At 44.1% G+C, this 13,977-nt stretch overlaps 1 long non-coding RNA gene across 1 annotated transcript; it reads left to right on the forward strand.

Moving 5' to 3' along the window:
- The first annotated feature begins 204 nt into the window (after positions 1–204).
- On the forward strand, positions 205–1,699 carry LOC123750583 (uncharacterized). Its single transcript, XR_011222145.1, has 3 exons — positions 205–976; positions 1,119–1,247; positions 1,627–1,699. It is a non-coding gene; the product is annotated as an uncharacterized lncRNA (long non-coding RNA).
- The last annotated feature ends 12,278 nt before the right edge of the window (positions 1,700–13,977 follow it).

Consider the following 13,977-nt stretch of genomic DNA (forward strand, 5'->3'; position numbering starts at 1 on the left):
GCCCCTATCCTAAAATTCACCAATTGCCAAGGTGCTCACTTAGCAGTTGACAAATCTTGCCCTTTGAGAAAGCAAACCCTAAAATCTCTTCGCAATAACCAACCTCGCACTCAAGCACACCCTCATTCTTCTTTTTCAACCTCCCTTAACTTATCTCATCACCAAGCAGCATCAGCCACCTCAATGTCCTATGCCAGCGTCCTTAAGGTGGCGTTATAATTGTTTGGCCGAAAAAATTCGGCCAAACACGAAAAATTTATAAAAATACTACAACGTTCTGGCAACACCGTGGTGCAAACCGTTTAATGTTATGATAATAAATAACGTAATTAGAGCAAATTTTCCAGCCGCAATTGCCCGAAATCTGGTCCTCGCGGCTCGGGTGCGCCGTAGGGTGATGCGTCATACGTTGTAAGCGTCTAGTATTTCGCAATAGAGTGGAGAATATCTTGTTATGCATATACAAATTATAAACACACTCGCTGGCAACTGTCTTCTGTGAGAGGGAGGGGCTATAATCCGATTACTCTGGCTTAGTCACCCTCTCAGTGTCTGTGCCGGCGGTCGCATGCCTGACGCGCTCGCACAGATCGTATTTTCTTGCATATACTGCACAATGGATATAGTATCGGACAAGAAGAAAGCTCTAAAGGCAAGAGCTCTACGCGTTAGCCAAGTAAAGAAGGAGCGTAAAGCCACACTGAGGCAAAACAAGAGTTCCCTTGAGTGAAGAGAGAGGGCAGCCTCCCGCCCCCACAACACACTACCTCGCCTCACACCCAGGCACCCACACCTCCTGTGGCACCTGCCACACCTCTGTGGCACCTGCTACACCTCCTGCTGCACCTGCCACACCACCTGCGGCACCTGCCACACCACCTGCGGCACCTGCCACTCAAGATCTTAGACCTGCAACTCAAGACGTTCTCCCTCTTGATGTTGCAAGATGTTGCATATTTCAGACCAATTATATTAGGTTAGTATGTATTATGTTTTATATCTTGATACTATATCATAAATAATTGTAAATATAAAGCTGCTGTCTTTTTTTTTATTTTTTTTTATTTTTTTTTTTTATTTATTTTTTTTTTAATAATTTTTTTTTTTTTTTTTATCAGGCGATCTTCATGGAACTTACACACCTTACTGAAGGAATGCCAATCTACAAGGGTGGTAATTTTGATTGAAATTGGTAGTTCATCAACCTCAGCCAAAGGTGGCTGAACTTTGACCTTCATTTTTTACAGGTAACTAATTTGCAACTATATGGTTAAATAACTTTTTTATTTATTATTCAATTTACATGGAACTTGCACATTATATGTAGAGTCTGTGCCTCTAAAAACTCAAGTTATATATTTCCCCTAAGATCATTTATTGATTTTATATATATTTATAAACATCATTTTGTTGCATAATTTTTTGGGTGAACTTTGAAAATTTGTATTATTGCACTAAATAGGTTTGGGATAATAATGCCACTAGACAACCTTTATTATATAGTATTGTGATAGCTGAGTATCATAGAAATAATATCAGTTGATATTTGTATTTGTTATATCAACTTTAAAACATGTAAAAAAATGGTTAAAAAAAGTTTTTTTTTTTTTCTCCCTCTCTATTTAGGCTGCGATGCTGAAACTTGGACCACTTGCAGCCCTCTTCACGTGTAACACGTCAATAAATTTTCATTGCACTAGAACAACTTTTATGAACCCTAACTATCGCCCCCTTAATGCTTCACCTCACCAGCAACATCATCTCCATAATACTGCACAACAAACTCAGTCCTCTCCACCTCTCTTCCCTCACCCACCACCTCCACCTTATTCTCCTCTTCAGAACCTTTCATATGAACGAGTCACTGCCTGTGTACAAGCTGCTTATCTGAAGGCCAAGGACGATGGCCGTGACTTTGCTGACTATCTTCCTATAATAATAATAATAATAATAATTTTTATTTAGGCAAAGGTACATACATAAAGAGATTTTACAAAGTTTGTTGGCTTTATAGATAGGAGCTAGTACATACAATGCCTAAAGCCACTATTACGCAAAGCTAAGTAAGCTAAGAGGCGTTTTGAGCGAATGGAGGGGGTGAAAGTGAAATGTGGTTTGTGTGTTGTTTTAGGAATGGATTTTTTCTCACTCATAACGGCCTTCCTAGTATCTCTGTTCCTCCTACTCAGCTATTGCGCTCTGATCCATTCTCGCCTACAGTCCTCACTCCACAAAACACCACGACTTCAACTGAGGAAAATACTACAGTTCCCCCACAATGTCCTCCCAACCCACGCCTGACTGCTACAGAAAACGGTGCCACTGACCAAACAGCACATCCTGGACTATCCCAAACTGAATCATCCATGTCAAAAGCACCTTCACCCTCTTCTCCCAACATTGTCCCCTCCACTTCTAATCTGACTTCAAACACTACAACCTCTGATACCTCTCACCCGGTTCCTGCCAACAAGCCTTCTGCCTTCCTCCATCCCCCAACAACTCCAGTCATTTCTTCTGTAACTCATCTCATCTCGTCCCGAGCCCGCTCAGCAACCCGTTCTCTTACTCCCACCTCCCGCTGTCAATTTCCCACAATTCCTACCACCCTCCTCCAAGATGCACCCTCCTCAGTAACTGCCCAAGTCATTGAATCACGCAAACCTCATGCTCCTGTACATGCACAAAACCCCACCAGCACCCCATCAAAACCTAAAAATTCATAAAGATCATCCAATTTAATGTGCGGGCGTATTTCTCCATTAGACACATGGTGTCAGATTTTATTGAGATCGAGAGACCTGATGTGCTATTATTAAATAGCACATACATTACGAACTCATATAAAATCAAACATTATGGCTACTCCTCTTACCAGTCACCAGATGAAGCACATGAAGGAGTTGCAATACTCATCCGTTCTTCATACAAACACGAACTCCTACACACTCATTGGCTTCACAAACATTTCCTAGCCATTAAAGTTCACACACAAATGGGGTCTCTCATCATCTGCACAACCTACACCCGTCCTAACACCGACATTCCCATGCAAGATTTCATAACTCTCTTCAACCACACTCACTTGCCTGTTTTTCTGCTTGCAGACCTCAATGCACAACATCCTACATTCCACCACAATACCACAAATCAGCATGGCAGACAGCTTCACCAAATATACACCCAAAAACATCTATTCTTTCTTGGCCCTGATTTCCCCACTTGTTCACACATACAGGTTCTGGCAGGCCTGATCTCATATTCACTAACAGACTTGGCAGCAACTTGCAACACTTCATTTCACCAGGGCCCATTACGGGCTCTGATCATATTCCCTTAATTCTCACAGTCTCCACAAATTCTATTCTCATCCCCAGCACTCCTCAATTCTCATACCTTAGGGCAAACTGGGACATGTTCAAACAACACATTGATGACACTGATCTCACTTATGAATACAATGACAAACATCACACTGACATCGACACACAAGCACGCAACATACAAGACACCATCATTCATGCAGCAAACATCTCCATTCCTAAAACAACACACAAACCACATTTCACTTTCACCCCCTCCATTCGCTCAAAACGCCTCTTAGCTTACTATCACACTAGATTCTTACAAAACATACATCGTCATGGACAAATACTATGGGACCTAACAGCATTAAAAAACCACATCCTTAACAGCCTAGATGAAGATCACACAAAACATTGGAAACACCTCATAGAACAAGCAGAACAATACAGAAAATTGACACCTCAAGAATTCTGGAAACAAATCAAACAATTACAAGGATCAACTCACACACCGTTTAAATACCTTCTACATAATAACAACAAAATCACTGATCCTGAAGCAGTACTCAACATTTTTAAACACCACTGGGAACAAATCTTTCACCCACATCCTCCTGAACCATTTGCACGCCCCAACATTGAAGCAGTCGAAGACTGGATACACCAAAATAGACATGCAACTACACCAGACGACCTCATCCACCTTGACAATCTCAATTCAAACACTGAACTACAGACTCCCCTAACTCTAGCTGATGTCAAGACAGCTCTCATGGGCACTCGTCGTAGAGCCCCTGGTGCGTCTGGCATTGGACATATCCTTCTTAGACAACTCCCTGCTTCTATCATTACTGCTATCACTAACCTATTCAACGCCTCCCTTGCCTCTGGATACTTTCCACTCAACTTTAAATCTGCCACAGCCGTTCTTATTCCAAAACCTGGGAAACCTCACACTGACCCAAAGAACTATAGACCCATTAGCCTTCTAGAGACACTTGGCAAAGTCTTTGAAAGGCTGATCAACCAGAGACTTAGAACCCACCTAGAACACAATGACTTACTCACTAACAAACAGTTTGGATTTCGGCCTCAATGGTCCACTCACGACGCCTTAAACATCATGACTAACTACCTCAGTATCAATCAGCACCAAAGACTTAAGACTGCACTCATCACTAAGGACGTTGAGAAGGCCTTTGACACTTTTTGGCATGACGGCTAAAAATTCAAACTATGCAACAACTTTAATCTTCCTCTTATCACCACCAAACTTCTTTCTAACTACTTGGACAATAGGACAATGAGAATTAAGTTCTTCCGACAACACTCTGACTACTTCAACTTACACGCCGGTGTTCCCCAAGGTTCTGTTCTTGCCCCAACACTCTACATCCTATACATAAACGACATTCCTGACCCTGTTCATCACACTTCATTAACCATATGTTATGCCGATGATGTCTCTCACCTTGTCACCAGCAACACCATTGATACACTAACAAACAGAGCACAAACAGAACTTGATGTTGTCACTGAGTGGGAGTACAAATGGCGTATAAAAACCAACTCCAGCAAATCTAAAATCACCTACTTTTTCTGCAAAAGAACTATTCGCCCAATTCCTCTCAAACTCTATTCATACACTTAAAATCCTACTTATATCTCTGTATCTCCCTCCTCCACAGTCCTTGGACTCACATTTGATCGACAACTACTCTTTAACACACATTACACAGAAACATGCAATAGCTCTTCAAGCCATGAAAAAACTGTACAGACTTAGATTTGCAAAACCTGACACAAAAATGCATCTTTACAAAGCACTTATTAGACCTCTCCTAACATATGCTCCACTAGCTCTTTCTCTATCTGCACGTACTAACAAAATAAAGCTTCAAAGAATACAGAATAGAGCACTAAGATGGGTACTCAACACCCGATGGCAAGAGTTAAATACCAGTCGAAGTCTCCATGAAAGTACGAACATTCCTGCCCTATATATCTACTGGAAAACTGTATCAGACAAACAAATTGATAGACTACTCACTTATCATGAACAACACATTGATTTTCTCCTACACACTCTCAGACTACCACGAAACAATCATAACCTCTTCTCTACCATTCATGATCCTCCTCCTAACTCTGTATTTCGTTAAACTTTAGCTCTCAACACCCAGCATCCATTATCATTACATATTCAGCTCTCAACAACCAGCACAAACCATCCGTAAAAAGTTCAGCCCTGACGCTCTTGAGCCAATCACTGTGATGTTGTGAGTTTGTGATGTCCCGATGTTGTCACTGAAAACACCCGACTGAGTCCCTGCCTCGAATGCCGCAACCAAACGACACGCAGCTGGGTTTAGCCCTGGCACTTTTTCTCTTACAAATCTTCTTCCTCTCACCCCCCCTTACCTTCTTCTGTCCCCACTTCCAAGCTCGCCCCAATGGGCATCTTCTCCTGTATTATTATGATTCTGATTCTGGCCACTATCTCTCGAGTAGCCTCGACGAGGACAGAACGCTCAAAAAATTCTTCAACATTTTAAATTTCGATGAGTTCAGCCCTGCCTGTCATGTCTGGTTTGCAGTGTTGTTAACCCTGTAAACTCTCAACTATTCCTCGTATGGGAGCCCACTTAGAGCATAAAGGCATAAACACACAACGGCATAAAGCCCAGGAGCTCCCGCCATCTACAGGGACGTCCGCGCCTTGGCCCCGCCCACCTCTCTCAGGATTGGTGCGCCAGCCAGCCAATCACAGCCGGCCGGCCGCTCAGCAGCCAGACTTGCTCTCAGTCAGCTACAAGTTCTCTCGTCGCCAAGTCGCGCAGTTAAGGCCTTGGCAACTGAACTTTGACCCAACCAGCTCTACAGACGCTTACAGCAGAATGATGTCCAAATAAACCCATCCCACCCATCCTCATCCTCCTTATTCTCTCCCTGCCTGTACAACAACACTCCACACACACACTCACTCAATGCACAACCTACTAATCATAGAATTAAGATGTGAATAAGGCTGTCTTTCTAAACTGTTTCTAACTCTTGTATTTCGCCATTCCAAACGATCATTCCCGAGCGGTAGCCAAAACTGGGTTCTTGAAATTCTTGCGAAGGTTTAAAGGGGAACTAGCAGGCTTAGCCTATCGATAGGTTCAATTACCAACTGTTCAAGTAGCTCTAGTTGCCTAACAAATAGAAGTTAGCAGCCTCGGCCGAACTAACACCCATCAGCCACTTAGTCTACCAAGACACAACACAAACATCCACCTTAGTACAGATTAGACTAGGCTTCCTGGCCCCCACAAGGTCATGGCGACCAAAGTCAGGTTCACTGACGAATCTGGCCAGATTCGTTCTCCAGCCCAACTACTTGAAGTAATTCATGAGATCACCCAGATTACCTACAAAAAATGTGTTCAAAATAACAACGGGAGCCATCTTGTTGGTACACAATGCAGACCTTTCAGAACTCCTTTCGACCGACAGTCTGAACAAACTATTGGAGTAGGTGGATCACAGTCTATCCCCCGGCCGAATTCCAAGCCAAACGCACCATTTTTGTACATAGGATCCACTGCAGAAATCTGGAGAAAAAACAGTGATATTAAAATAATTCAGGCCCACTGGTTCACAACTCAATCCCACAACAACCAAATACTGAAGCTAACTCTGGCTTCACCGGAGCAAGCAGCACAAGTCTGCAACCTTGGCTTTTCTGCATTTGGCATCAAGTCTGGCCCTGACAAAATCACCCTACAGAGGTTTCACAAGCTCAAACAATGCTTCAAATACTTCCTGTATGACCACTATTCCAGTGCATGCAACATTGAAATCCCCAAGTGCAGCAGATGTGCAGGGGAACACAACTACAGGGAATGCACAAACCCAACACCCAAATGTGCACTATGCAATGGTGCACACATTGCAATCTCTCATTTGTGTCCCCCAAAAACAGGATGCAATCAAGCAAGCACAAGAAACGGTGACAAAAGCCCGTCAACAAGCAGCAATCACCATTCCTGCCCCTCCTCCACCAGTAAACGCCTGGGGGTAACCCCAACCAACAAGAGGCACAATGGCCTGTCCACATGTCCATGGACTCGTTGGCCTACCTGTCTCCTAACAACACAACAGCCGCCGGCCAGGCCCAAGCACAAACCAACAACCCCAACCCAAGTACTCTCCACCCCAGGCCTCATCCAATGCTCAAGAGACACCAAACTCCCAGAATCAACCCGGCCCCTCCACCCCGACAAACTAGTAAACACCCAGGTCCACCCTTCCTACAGTAGTCCCAGACAGGATTATACTCAAAGCCCTCACAAGCACCCTTGCCATAAGAAACCCTAGACGCAATCAGCGCCTCACACACCGCAGTTCCACACCCAGCAGTTCCACACACCATTGTTCTAAGAGGCTCAGGGCCAACTCTAGCAGCCGAAGCTCATCCCCTGAGGACAGGATAAGGGCAAGCAACACCCCTAATACTCCATCTGTGAGTGACTCTAGCACTACAGACGTGGATATCGAGAACAGTATCGTCAACAAAGACCCCTCAATTGTACAGCAACGTGTGGGAAAACCTTATCCAACCCCCTGCCGGAAATAGGAACATATTCCCTGGTCCAAAAGACCTATCCTCCACCTACACACACACATCAGAAGCCAAACCGAAGTTAACACCACTGGCACTCGAACCAAACAAACACATACGACTCACAACCAATAATGAGGATCACCATTCTTCAAGTGAATATCAGACACTACTTCAACAACAGATACCTCCTCACCCTGGAGGTAGCCAGACTTAACCCAGATATTATCTTACTCAATGAATCAGCGGTTAGACAGGACCAGCACATCTCTCTTTGGGGATATTCTACTAGGGAGGTCAACAGGGGGATGCACAGCGGGGTGGCAATCCTAATAAAGAGAAGGCTTTCCTACCGCCCCATCCTCATAGAAGATGACCACTTCCTTGCAATAGAACTCACCACCTCACACGGCCCCCTAATCGTCTGCACCGCATACCTACCCCCAAGACTCACTTACTTCCCCTCCATCCCACTCAACAGGCTGCTCGACAGGACACTCCCAACTATAATTGCAGGAGACCTGAATGCCCACCACCACCAGGCCCTATTTAACGCTCCTACCAGAGCAGACCTAAAGGGCAGACAGCTCTTCAGTTTAATGCAAAACAGAGACCTCTCCTTCGAAGGCCCCCACTTCAAGACATTCTTTGCGGGCAATGTGAGGGGCTCCCCTGACATATTACTGACCAACAGAGACTGTGACCTTTTCCACTGCAGAGTGACCCCAGGCAAAAACGTGGGGTCGGACCACATCCCTGTGGTCACCATCCTCCATGCTACCCCCTTCTGGTTTGTGACACCTCCCAGGCCCAGACTGGAAACCATGCGAGCCTGGGACTATGACACCTTCCTCACTGACGACCTCATCATCGAGTTTGACAACCTACCCACCCAAACAATAGACCAAGCAGTAAACACCATCCACAACCACATCTAGCTTGCAACTGAGTCCATCTGTGAAAGATCCACCACCAATATAAACCGACCTAAGAAATCAGAGGTAAAATGAATGACTACCAACGAGCCTGTCAAAGCCACTACCAAACTGGCCAGCCACCAGTGTTGTTCCTACAAACACTCAGAAGGGGAACCTTAGACCTAATGCTAACTCATAAGAGCCACATATGGGGAACCCTTGTGAGATAGGCCAACCAGTAAAAAAAGGAGCCGGGAGCCTTCTGGCGTAAGATCAGACAGCTCTTGGGATCGGCTAACCCCAGCCTCACCTGCCTCATACACACATTCCTGGAAAAGATGACGAGGAACAACAGAAAAAAATAGAAGACCCACAAGAACAGGCTGACCTCATCGGTGCAGTATGGAAAAAAGACACTCACGGCTTCAAACAGCAGAGCCTTCAACAACATTCACTTCATCCGTGTCTACCAATGGACAACAGAAAACGCCGCCTCCCTTCTCAACACCCCCTTGATAGACCTGACAACCCTCCAAGACGACCACCCACTAACAAGACCCAGAACTATGGTAGAGATGAGAGGAGTCATTAAAAACATCCAAGATAAGGCGCCACGATCATCGGCGATCAAAGCAAAGCAGATCAAATTCCTAGCAGGCAATTTTCTGCAATCCCTACTCAACCTATTCAATGCCATGCTGGCTTCTGGTCACATTCTCTTAGCTTTCAAATCGGCCAAGATGATATTCATTCCCAAACCCAAGAAAGACCCTCACCAGCCTGGCAACTACCATACAATCTCCCTCTTAGATACAATAGGCATATGCTTTGAAAAATTCATGTTCAACCGTCTTAACTACTACATGGAGTACAACAACCACTTCACAGAAAAACACTTTGGCTTTCGAGCACAAAGGTCAACCCAACACGCAATAAACAATGTACGATGCTGTGAGCTCAATTCGCCAGAAAAAAACAGGTAGTCCTGATTGCGAAGAGGGACGTCCAATAGGCCTTCGACAGCTTATGGCACGATGGTCTGGTGTACAAATTAGCAGAATTACCAGTCCAAAACTGGACCCTCATCAGGCTGATCAGAAACTTCCTAAAGAACAGACAAGTTACTCCCAGTTTCAAGGCGAAAGCTGCATCAATCTTCACCCCAACAGCTGGAGTCCCCCAAGGGTCGTGCCTGAGCCCGGTCTCCTTCAAATTTTTGTAAATGTCCTGCCCCAACCGGAGTACAGGGACACCATTATTGTCCAATTAACGGACGACGAAGCACACGTAATAACATCTAACCCAAGTAGCCAAGCAGCTAAACATGCAACTGTAACCCGTAAGACGAACATAGAACTAGCCAGGACTACTAACTGGGAAAGAAAATGGAGGATCATCACTAACCCAGAAAAGATCCAAATAAGCACTGTCAGATGTATGGCCTTCTGAATTGAAAACGAGGGGGGGGGGGGGATAAGGATCAGGGGTGAACCCATAGACATCTCAAACTCCAACACAGTGCTCGGATACAACTTCAACAAGCTACTCAACTCCACTCAGAACGTCTCCAAGAAGACAGCGATGGCTAGGGGTTCCCTGTTGAGGCTCTTCCGCTTTAGGCAACCCCCATCCCACATCAAGCTCCACCTGTACAGAATGATAATAAGACCTAGCCTGGAGTACCCTTACGTCCCTCTGAACCTTACCAACAAAACCAACATGCTGAAGATCCAACGGGTACAAAATAAAGCACTTCACTTTGCAGTGGGCCTGGCACTGATGAATATGGTAAGAACAGACCAACTCCATGAGACACTCAACATAATGCCAATGAACATCAGGCTCAGCTACCTGGCCAGAAGGCAGCTGTACCGCATGAAGCACATGTATGCCCCAGACCCCGAAGATCCCTACGAAGCAATAAACACCACCAGTGACTACGAGATCCATGAACCACCACACAGACCAGAAGAATAACTTTCTAACAAAAAGTGATCAGACACATCCATGATCAGGCCTTCCCAAGACCTCAAATATTAAGTGGCCTACCAGACGACCTAGATGAGTGGCCCATCCGGGAACCGATCTATACTTAATAAAGAATTAAAAAATAAATAAAAAAAATATATAAATAAATAAAAAATTAAAAAAAATAGAAAACAACAAAACTTTTTTTGTGCTACCAGAAGAGTAACTACCGTGATGTTGCTAAGATTAAACTCTTGCAGCCAACTCCACCTAGGGCTTCCAGACACCAGCTAGGACACAAACACTAGCCACCCAGCCAAAGTACTGGCAACCTAACATACCACAAACTCAAATAAACGACACACATATGTCAACCCATGGTGGACAGGCCACCGAACTTTCTAACCTTCTCTCTCTCTACACCCGCATCCTCTTCCAGAATTTCACCTCCCCATACCCTCTACCTCCCCTATCCGTTCCAAATCCTTTGGACATCAAAGAAAAGAGCCCACTTAGTTCAAGAATGATTTTTCTCGCCCGGTGTTGAACTTTTTCTTAAGCAAATGTACCTTTCTGAAGCTGAGGTCTCTATGCTTCAATACGATAATACAAATACCAGAGATTTATACTGTTAAAAGAAAAATAGTTACTCTATTTTCTCTGAAATCAAAGTTATGGCTGACTATTCCTAGGACATGGTTGGGTTTTTTTACTGCAGTTTCTACTTGTTGAGCAACTTTTACTGATTTGTGGATTCTGACTCCAAGGTCCTTCTTCATCAATCTCCAGCAAGGTAGTATTTTTTATTTGATAGTTGTTATGTGCAATTTCATGCCCCACATGCAAGGTCTTTGCATTTTTCGAAGTTAAAGAGCATCTGCCAATCGTCTGATACTTGTGGAGTTCAAGTAGATCGCTTTGCTAGGCCTCAATATTATGTTCACTCCCTACTTTACCCTAAATCTTAGCGTCATCTTCAATTTTGATGATATGGTTTGTGATATTCTATTCTTTGTTATTGATGAATATGACAAAAAGGGTTAGTCTCAAAATGGAACCTTGCAGTACTCCACTCACCACATTTCTCCAGTCAGAGATATTTCCGTTTAGGACGACACTTTGCTTTGTTTTAATCATTGTTTGATCCATTCTAGTATTCATATATTCCATGTGCTTGTCCTTTCCATGTCATTCTTTCATGTGGTACCTTATCAAAAGCTTTAGCAAAGTTTATGTATACTACATGTATTGGAAGTCCTTGTCTGAATAGCTGGTTGAAATTTCCAAAACCTGGAGCAGTTTGTATGGCATGATTTATTTTTAAGAAGGTCATTGTTGTGACCCAATGTGTAGACGTGTGTAACACGGGGGGAGGGGGGGGGGGGGGGGTATCGGCTCTCCTCCGTTCTTTACCCCTTACCTCAACCCGTATTCTGAATTATTTCTCTACAATCCAAGAGACCCCAGAGCTACTACTCTAAGCCGAATCCCACGCCACGTGGTCTTAAGCCGTTTGACTGGCCAAGATCCTACAGCCTCACAACGTGGTACCTGACTCCTAGTAAACACTAGAATCACCTTTATGTCGCCACTGTAACGGGGGGTGGTGGAAATAACTCTATCTTGTCCATTATTCCAACCCCCAGTTAACTAACGAGGCCGGGGAAAACAGCTCTCTCTAGTCCGTTATCCCGTCCCCAGTTAGCTAACTATTCTAGAGCACTCCCAGAGTTCCTAAGGCAACCTCTCTCGTTCAACACCTTGTAACCTAGGTATTTGACTACCTAGGTGCTAAGACTACAAGGCGCAGTAACTTGATCAGCTACCCGAAACCCTAGAGAGAACTCTAGAACACATTTTACTGCCACAAACGTATAAGAGACACGAAAGGAAAGAGATGAATAATGAGGTAATTAGTGAGGGTTTGGGGTGAGAGAGGTAGAGAGGTGGGAGGAGCGAGGAGGGTCATTAGTTGAAAGGGAGAGTTCCAAGAGGGGTGGAGGGAGAGGAGTAGATAGGTAGAAGTAGAAGAGTAGATAGTAGAAGAAGAAAAGTAGATAGTAGAAGACGAAATGCTGCCACCATCCATTCTAGACCATTACATGCAAGACAAGGAATGGAACTTGTCTGTATCAAAATATTCTTAAAAGATGTTATTACCATGTATCAACTCCAAACATGTATTCATTAATATCATGAACCAGTAACCACAGAGGCTTTCTCACCTCAACTCAAAAACTCTAGGGAACCAAGTTAAAGGCAATTTAAATAATAAATTCAATTATATTTCACATGATAACTATCATAATTTAAGCAATTCAAATGTTCCAGTTTAATATGCAAAGTGAGTCATCATCCAAGAATTTGAGAACCCTACAACTTGACTGCCCTTGATCATCACACAACATATGTAAACACGACCAAGTCACCTTAATGCTCAACTCACCAAGTGTCTGCCTATAGCTGGATTGAGAGGGGGGGTGTCTGTAGTTGACAGAGACTGTCCCGCCCTGCCGGCCGACAGCCTCCCTGCTAGGCCGTCTTCTCTCCTCTGCTGGCTGCTGTTCTTCTCTGTCTTGTTAATGTTCTCAAATCGATAGCTCTCCGAGTATAGATTGGGGAACCTAGTAACTAACTCCGCCCACAAGTAGATAGCCTCAGGCACTCTACCTAGCCACTCCTTACACGTCGGCATGTTTGAAGGCTACCAGGCTCCAATTATAAGATTAGCAGAAGCAAGGTGGAATTCGCATGATCTGACCTCAGGTCACTTAAGGTCATTAACGCTTAGAGGTGTGAGTCTCAGGTCGACCAAACTGACGCCTTTTCAAATCCTTGTCTGTGACTCCTGAATCTCTATGTATTAAATAAAACTAAACCAAACACTTTTACAGTGTTACATCTCCCCTTCTCCCTGAAATAAAGTTTTTGCAACACTGCTAAAGCAAGCTAGCTGTGTGCAACAACTTTATTAACGAAAAAAAATACATCCTAGCTAAACAAATATATATCATCCTACTCTAAAAATGAAATATGTAGACAGACGTCCATTGTCTCTGGCTGGGCGACGTCACTGCTTGGTCTTGTAGATAATCCTATACCACATTTCTTGAACACAACTGCCTCCGTCGCTTCTCCGTCGTTAATGCACAACAATCCTTGGTCAACCAGGAAGCCGTTA

This window comes from Procambarus clarkii, chromosome 46, assembly GCF_040958095.1.
Source record: "Procambarus clarkii isolate CNS0578487 chromosome 46, FALCON_Pclarkii_2.0, whole genome shotgun sequence".
Taxonomy (NCBI): Eukaryota; Metazoa; Arthropoda; class Malacostraca; order Decapoda; family Cambaridae; genus Procambarus; species Procambarus clarkii.